Source organism: Oryzias latipes, chromosome 2 (assembly GCF_002234675.1).
Source record: "Oryzias latipes chromosome 2, ASM223467v1".
In the NCBI taxonomy this organism is placed as follows: Eukaryota; Metazoa; Chordata; class Actinopteri; order Beloniformes; family Adrianichthyidae; genus Oryzias; species Oryzias latipes.
The window spans coordinates 13,451,026-13,460,388 of NC_019860.2; positions in this window are offsets into that span (position 1 = coordinate 13,451,026).

The following is a 9,363-nucleotide window of genomic DNA, read 5'->3' on the forward strand; positions in this document are numbered from 1 at the left end:
TAATAATGGTCCACCTTTTGCAGTGATTACACCTTCAACTCTTCTGGGAAGGCTGTCCACAAGGTTGAGGAGTGTGTTTCTAGGAAATTTGGACCATTCTTCCAAAAGTTCGTTGGTGAGGTCACACACTGATGTTGGTGGAGAAGGCCTGGTTCTCAGTCTCCATTCTAATTCATCCCAAAGGTGTTCTATCGGGTTCAGGTCAGGACTCTGTGCAGGCCAGTCAAGTTCATCCACACCAGAGCCTGTCATCCATGTCTTTACAGACCTTGCTTTGTGCACTGGTGCACGGTCATGTTGGAAGAGGAATGGGGCCGCTCCAAACTGTTCAAACAAGGTTGGGAGCATAATGTTTTGGTATCCTGAAGCATTCAGAGTTCCATTCACTGGAACTATAGGGGGCCAAGCCCAAGTCCTGGAAAAAACAACCCACACCATCAGTCCTCCTCCACCAAATTTCACATTTGGAACAATGCAGTCCGAAACGTACCGTTCTCCTGGCAAACCTCCAAACCCAGAATCGTCCATCAGGTTACCAGATGGAAAAGCTTGATTTATTACTCCAGAAAAGGTGTCTCCCCTGCTCTAGAGTCCAGTGGCGGCGTGTTTTACACCGTTGCCGACGTTTTGCATTGCACTTTGTGATAATTAGGAGGTAGGTATAAGGCACATTCAGCAAGAGAAAAGAGTCAGAGATAAGTCAGTCAGACTTTATTAACTGTGTTTATACCATGGTCAAGGTGAATGCTTGATTCTTATTGGCTGATTAAAAAGAAATATACCACAGTGATGTACCACACCTAAAAACTAGCAGGATAAGGGCCTTCGGAGTGAGCACTATCAGAAATGAACAGATTTCACAAAAACAACCGTCTGACGCGAAGCTTCCCCAGCGTGCGTTAATTGCTGATAGTACACACTTCGTCTGACAATTTTCCTTATTTACAGTAACACCTTACTACCAACCTTGTTTGCAATACATAAAAAAGCAGACCAATACCACTAAAACAAAACTTTTTATGACTATGCTAACTACCAATCTCGCAGAAACACACAAAAAATAAAACAGTCCAGAGATAACCACGCATAACCAAACATTTTGATAGAGCACCGTGTATCTCTCAAAATGGCTTCAACATTAGCAAGCACAACCGCTATTAATCCATAGATAAGGTGCCTCTAATTATAAGGTACACTGTTGCTGTATTTTTTAATTAAGATTAAGGCATTTTTATTACAAATCAGTTTATAAAAACTCTTGCTAAACTTGGAAAAATTCTGCTAAAACCACTGTCCGAGACATGACCGCAAATAACACACGTTTAATGACTTCTACTGTTCCTGAAATGCTTTTCTCCAGTTTGTATCCAAGAAAACTCTAAATTCACTTATAAAGTCAACATAAAAACAGATGAAAGTCACCAAAGTGCTGCTCAAGCATGAAATCAAAGTTAAGGAAAGAAAGCAAAAAAGGAGAAAATAATTAGATTTAAATTGTGACTAAAATCATAACTAAACATACAATTTTTAAAATATCTCTATACTGATATGGTAAGTTTGTGTCTTCAACCAAGTCTGTGGATGATCAGATTTTGTCACAGAAATCGTATTTTTTTTGCTTACTTTTGCCTGATATAAATTGTGTTTTGGGTGTTTTTAACATGTTCTTGTACCATTGTTCTGATGATGCCTCCAACATGTTCTGTATATGAAGAAAATTAGGCTCTAAAATTGCATTTCTGAGTATGTCTTTATTCAAATCGCCAGTCAGGAGCAGACGAAAACATGTCATTTGAAAAATATCATATTGGTTACATAGAAAATACGCTGGGCCACAAGCTCCCTACTCTGCTGCGGTTTGATGCATCTGCTTTCAGAGGAATAGAACCATTTACATTTTGTTTTCCTCGTATGAGCTGACACCTGGCTCTAAACTGTACTGCTGGATAGCTTGAATATTCTTCGCCATTTTTGTTACACCGATAATGTTAGATAGCGGCAGTAAGCTAGTGAAAGAAAATGTAATTTTTTTAAAAAATAGAAAAGATGTTGGGAAGTGGGGGCAGGCTTACTCTGTCCCAATGGTACTGCCCACAACTCAGAGGGGAATCTCTGATGAACTACTGCCGCTCTGTAGAAACTATGTCCTAAAACAACACAGTTTTTTTTTATTTTGCGTTAAAACAGCATATTCATTATTAAAAGACCACTGGGAACACTTTTACAATAGATCAAAGACGATTCGACCGGATCCTTACGAAGTTTTGGGACAGATGCTGTGAACCAACTTAGACAAGGGGGCAACGACGGATCATATTGATCTTATACAATCCAGTAAACTTTGGAGAAATGGTAACATTACTCTATTACCTCAGGGGATGTGCAAAACTTTAGCAAAACTTTCTGGCCAATGATGTAAAGGAACCAATGAGGATAATTTACATCCTCAATCGGGCGTGAAGTGGAGTGGATTTAAAATCCTGGAGAAAAACAAAACAGAAGATATTCCATTAAGTGGGTTAAGTGTATGTGTGTGTGCAGTGTTAAGTGAGACATGTCAGACAGACAGGCCGTTCTCTAACAGGAATCCTTCTCTGCCAGGCAGGTGACTCTTCATGTGTCTCTTTCACACATTCTTGTGCCAGCTCCTTCCCGCCCCTCTGTGCCAGGTACTTTGTGGCCGAATAAAAGCGCGGCGGATCTGACGAGGAAGAAAATACACACTCTCTCGCGGGTAAGGACAAGGACGGGAAGAGGGAAGGCAAAAGAAAAAGAGGTGGCCTCGCTTTCCGTCTCATCCCTCAATCCAATCCCTCTCCTCCTTTTGTTTGGTTCCACTCATTCGTCAGTTCTTTTGTGCCGTTCCATGTGCCGCAACGTCTTTCCTTTGCCGCCGTTCTTCTCCTGTCCTCTTTTTCTTTGGGATCCATCCTTTTCTACCTCATCGGATTGCTTTCTTTCTTTACCATCCATCCATCTCCCCCCTCCCATAGTTCTTTTAGCCTCATTCCGGTTTCCAAGAGCTTGGATGGAGGGTTACTGTTCAGGGAGTTTGCTGAGCTAATGTCAGCTCGGTGTTGAAAAACATAAAAAACCCACTTGAACAAAGAGAAACCGGCCCTTTCTCTGGCTCCAATTTCAGTTCTGTCTTGTTTACTACCTGCATATCTCTCTGCCTTCTCCCGATCCCAGAGCTTATCTGTACATGCAGCCTAGAAAGCATTATGGGAACTGGTCTAACATCATACGCATCTAAACAGCAAGCATCCAGAGATAAGCCTCCCTGTTCCTATCTCAATTAGTTCCTCCGTGCCAAGGAAAGTTTGACACCATGAAATCTGGGAGTTTTTCATGGGCAAATAAAAGGTATATAAAGTTAAACAAAGCAGTGCTATCATGCCCTGAAGACTTTCCATAGCATTTAACAAATTCCCTGAAAGACGTGTTACGCATTTTTTACATTACTTAAATCATAACCCTTTTTGTTTGTTTTTTTAATGGCAACCAGGTATAAAAACAACTTTTTTTTTTTCAGCTACAAGAGACACTTGAACCGATTTTAGATTCATAAAACAGCTCTGTAAATATGTCTTTGTTGATGTTTTGACAGTATTTTTTATCTGTGATCACTGACTGACCTCTTCTTGCTGGACTTCCAATAGGATGATGCACAAGCAAAAAGCGAAAAAATGTTGAATAACCAAAATGGGAGCAGAAGCTGGTCTAAAGAACATGCATTTAAGATTTGTCCTTAAAGGACCTAAAGGTGAATTTGGGAAAAAATTTAAACCCAACTTAAGCACAAAAAAATGGTTAAAACAAGGAAAACAAAAACTATAAAAACAGTCATTTCCACAAACACACCAAAAGCAGAATTACCATTGTTTGTTTCAATTATTCTTATTCTAAAAAAGCATCTAAATGGCTATTTCCAAATTTTCAAAAGAACCATTCTCCATTTTTAATAATTTAGATCCCACAAGTCACAAATTCAAGTTCAAATGGTTGAATTCCTACCTTCAGAGCTATGCAAGATTTCAATTTTTTGTTCCCTTGCTCGTTCATTTATTTCTTCCTCTAACTCTAGATTCAGATCAACAATGATTCCAAAATTTCTTACGGTGTCTTGTCTGTTCCAAGTAGATAGATAGAGTCTTTAAGATAGAGGCAATACAATTCATTCCAAAACTTTATCAGGATGTATACAATTTAGATGTTTATCAGTCTTTTGGCATGTAAAACTATTAGTAAAAATAGTAACTGAGAAACCTTATTTCATCACTGGCACTTTTTATTTTAAGCAACAACAAAAAACATTTTTTTCGACATAACAGCTTTAAACACCATTAAGGGTATTTTAGACTGTTTTGTTCTTTGTGTGTGTGTCTTTTTAATTTAATAGGGTATTATTTGAAGTGCTGTGAAACAAAACGGATGTCACACATTTAGGGCAACACACATCCCTCACTGTGGTTCACCGGCTTCAGCCAATTGTAATTGACCCTACTTGGTAGAAGCAAGCTTGTGATTGGACATCTTTTTGTCTGCATCACATGTACATGAAAAGACAAAGACAATAGAGACACAACAGGAAGAGAAACTAAAAAAAAAGTTTCTCAACCAATTTGATACCTTTTTACCAACATAATCTTGTTTGTATCGGTGGTTTTTTAACCCACCTTACCGATGAGTTCTGGTACAAACACGGCGAAGTTTGTATTGCGAAAAAATGGTGACTGAATTGACTTCATGTTGTTGGAGCTGGAAGTAAGTCTACACATAACGTCACACTGACTCAGTCCAGTTTTCATATACAGTCAATGGTCCCTGGTAGTCAACACTGAGATGATGCAACAAGACCAGCTCACTTTTACTTAAACGTTTATTTTTTTTTGGGGGGGGGGATAAAATACCAGATGTACTTTTCTTCAGACGATACTTTCCTGTAATCTGTTGCTGTTGTCATCTTCCCCGTCTTCATTAACTTCATCATTGCATACTGATTTTGTTGTGGCACTCCAGGCGCATGCTGACCTTTCATAGGAGGGGCTCGTTCTTCAAGACTTCAAGAGGAGAGAATGATTGATGTCTAATCTTTGATACCCTCTGAAGATGTGTGTGGGGCGTGCATTCATCTGTGAGCGTGTGGGTTGCTTGCTTAGGACCTCCTATAGTCAAGGAACCAAAGGTCCTTTGGGTATTAGAGCAGGAGATCAGGGAGGCGGCGCGCGCACACACACACACACACAGACACACTTGTGCGCAGATGCTTCCACACATTGCGCTGTCTCAGCGACCTCTTGGTGAGTTCAGTGGCAAGGCGTGGCGGGAGTATCTGTTTGAACCTTAAGATCTTAAAGATCACAAACACACAAAGTGAAAACCACACACACACATACACAGATATGTGCTAATATGTATTTACTTAAACAAGACTAACATTAGTCCGTTATGGTCCTTTAAGAGAAAATGTTGTCTAGTTTTTTCCACAGTTTTTAATTACCTTAATGATGTACTTTGAAACAAATGATTACTGTGTTTTTTCCACTTAAGGGCGAAGCAGGTTATAAGGCGCATTAAGAAATATTATTACTATTTATTAATATTTTTCAAATGATGTCATACAAGGAGTACTATCATTTACTTGAAAAAAAGGCTTTTAAGTGCATTTTAGTGTGGAAATTATGGTAGATTTAAAAACTTTTTTTTGTTTAGAAAAGCAGAGATTAGGCCTTATTTACGCTTAACAGACTGGATTGTGAAAAGTTGTGAAATATTTTAACTAGTTGTCAAACTTTTACTTAAAGACATTTCTGTTTTTCAATCTAAGCGAAGGCTTGCTTGTTCGTGAGTATGACGTATTTGGTTGAAAAGTCATTGGCATTGTTGTAGCAGATGTTTGTGTGAGAACTTCTGTGAAATTAATAAATTTTTTAAAACAGGCATAAATAAATGTGCTGGACCTGGATTCTGTAACCTTTAGGGTTCTAGGAATTTAAAGCACAAATAGGGTAGAAAAGTTGTCAACGTCCAAATTAAAAAAATGCGGCAAAAGTCAGTGATGAGGCACGATAAGGTCACGTGAGCTTTATCCAGTCCATGCCTTACTCTCTTACAATTGTGATAATGTAAAAATCTAGCAAGACAAAAAATTACATTTTTTTGTATAATTTGACCGATGAATTTAAAAGGGAATTGGAAATGGTTTTTGCATGAAACCACCCTCTAGAGGTCATTTGAGGAACACCTACCTTTACACTACGGGAGAGTCTTAGTAATGAATCTACCACATCACGGATGCAAGGAAGAATAAACATTGGGAAATGTTGGGAACAATTCAGAAAGAAAAAAAAAGTAAAAAAAAAAAAAAGGGAAGATGAAGGAGGAGAAAGCCATCTTTAATGTGAGTGTGTCTTGTAAGGTCAAACCGAGACTAGGGAGGGGGGTAAAGGTTACAGGAAAGGTTACCATGATTTATTTAATCACTGATCTATGAGAAGCAACCTTCAGGAACTCACTCATACATACACTTCTCATCCAACAGTCATACTATGCAGGACTTTGACACCTTAATATTTTGTGATTTTAAATAAAAATAAAGCCCTACTGAGTGTTTTGCTGGTTGGTTTGAAATGACCTTCTTAAGATAAAAAATGAAATGTAACCAAAAAAGAAGACTAACAACATTTCGTCAAGAGTTCTGCTTATTCCAAAGCCTTTTTAGACATTTTCTTTGTGTGCTGGTGCAGAAAAAAATATTCAATTCACTGAAAAGTAATAATATTTGTCATTTAAGGTTATTAAATTGTTCGTATTTGATCAGTTTCTTTAAATCTTTGCTTTTAAAGAACTCCTGCCGCTTTGGAGAAACTATGTCTTGGAAGATGACAGAGGTTTTTTTGATTATAGCTAAAAATTGTAATTAATAGACCACTGGGAACGCTTTGAGAATATTTTAAAAGATGATCGAAGTGGCTCTTTAAAGGGTTTTTTCACTTATGTGTAACTGTCCATTGTTTCTGATTTAGTGACATTCCTTTTAAAAAGGTGAGGTTTTTTTTCATGCAACATAATTTGAGATCTCTGTGTTTTCTATACTGATACTGTCAATTTTTAGCTTCCTATATATTAGGTAGTATTAAAGTGTTACTAGGTGTTAATGGCTTTTTGGGGGTGTATAACAAGCTCCGGTTATATTTACTTAGCGTAACTATTGTGGAAAAGACATGTGAGTAGACCTTCTTTAGAAAAAAAAAAAAAAAAAACTGTTTCCTGTTCCACAGTTACATACTTAAGAATGTATAAAATATAAGTCAACAGTCAAGGCAGGAGTTTTGACCACCACACCATGCAGCCCTCTAAACAAGTCAAACTGAATTTTTTTTATTTTTATTTATTTTTTTTACTTGTCCTGTCCAACAGCTGGGCAAACAGATGAGAGCTGAACGCCTCTTGTGTTGGACATATTTTACTTTAACAACACGGGTTAAGAATCTTCTGACAAACCAGAGGTATGTCTGAATAAACCCCTTTTGTAATTGAGGCCAAACTTTAATCATTTTAATCATATTTGAAAATCTTTTGTGTTGGACCGGACGGAAAAGGAAAGAAACTGAACTTTTTTAAAAACGTGCATCTTTTTCAATTTACTTAAATAAATTATACAGAATTTGTTTTTTTAAAATTTATCTCAAAACCAAACTTTGTTTAACTTGTTCATATGTAAAACTGTTACCACAACTGTACCCTGTCAACTTTCCAGGTATTTTGGCCCAAATTCCCTATTGGATCCCCAACTCTTCCTGATGCTGTCACGAACAGAGACATCCTGGAACGTGTAAAGAGGAATGGGAAGACTAAAGAGAATAGGAAAAGCGGCGCAAATGCCTGAGCCTGCAAACAAACCTTCATGAAATATGGACGACTTTAGAATATTCAATGTAATTAATGGTAGCGTTGAAACAAAACGTCCACCGCGGCTGTCACTCTGCTCGTTTTGCTCCCAACAGACACGTGCCCGATCCCAACAAGACCGAGGGTTGAGTCGATGGATGGAAGGGGATGACTGGAGGATAAAAGTGCCTCACTCATTTTTTTTCTCTCTGCCTTTTGTGGTTAGAGAAAATGCCCCGAGGCAAGATTTAACAGAGAGAAGAGTTAGTCATGCAAAATGAGGGAGAGGAGAAAAAAAAGGAGGTGTGTGGCGACAATGCCAGCACCCCCCCCCCCCCCCCCCACAACCTTTCATTTCCTGCACGTCTTTGCGTCAAGCCTCACTGGCACTACGACTTTGGTGGTCACTGAGCTTGGGGGGGAGCACAGACTCGGGCCATATGGGTGGGACAGAGCAAGTGAAACACTTGAACAAGTGGTCCATCCAAACCTTGAGTGATATCTGTGCCACCCCCACCCTTCCCCACACACCGCCTTTTACTCTTGCACACCGTCTGTGCCGCATATGTGCTGCTTCACCCCTCTCTTGGCCAGGGCAAGGCCAGTGGCCCTGCCACGTTACCCAGGGCAAGGGCTGCATATGTTGGGAAGGTGGGTACAAAAGAAGGGGGGGTAGAGTGGCTGGGTGGGCAGCAGATGGCGAGCCCCAAGGCCTCCGCTGGTGTGGCCGGTGGTGTGCATGCGTGCGGTTGGAAGGTGGGAAGTAAGTGGAGGTGTGTGCGGTTTGTTAGGAGGAGATCCGTGAGTGAGAGCGCCGGTTTTCCACTTGAAAGGATGGACGGATGTGCACTAGTGCAGAAAAACTTCTTCTGGTCTAAAAGTGCAAAGACATACAACAGATTTCAACACTGATGACTCTTTTCTACAGTTTAACAGATCATTTTCTTACATTTCAAACATAACAAAAACCTACTGATTCTGTGCAATGATATACCAAATACAAAGATACAATCAGGGATCAACAACTCTTATGATTCGTATGGGCTTCATTTTGTATTTATTTAGGAATTTTTATGTTTATATTTTTTTAAATATTTTGTTGTCATTATGACATCTTTAGAATCTCATTAGAGATTATTTGGTTGACAGGTGGGTGAACCATGAATTGATTAGACAAAGCCAATGTTTTGTTTGATCTTGTCCTATCATCTATTTTGGAAATGATGTCTAGATGGGCGGAGTCAAGTCCTGGTAACGGCCCTGCCGCACTTCAATGCATCATTTACGACGTTCATAACTCAAAAGGTGAAATCAAGATTATAGATGTGTTGTATGAACGTTAAACTGTGGCATCGATCCCAATGATGGATGGACAACCAAATTGTATAGCTTAACCCTTTAACACATGAGATTTAGCTCCAGGGTTGACATTCTTTCGACTATCATAACCCTAAACCTTTTATGCAATTA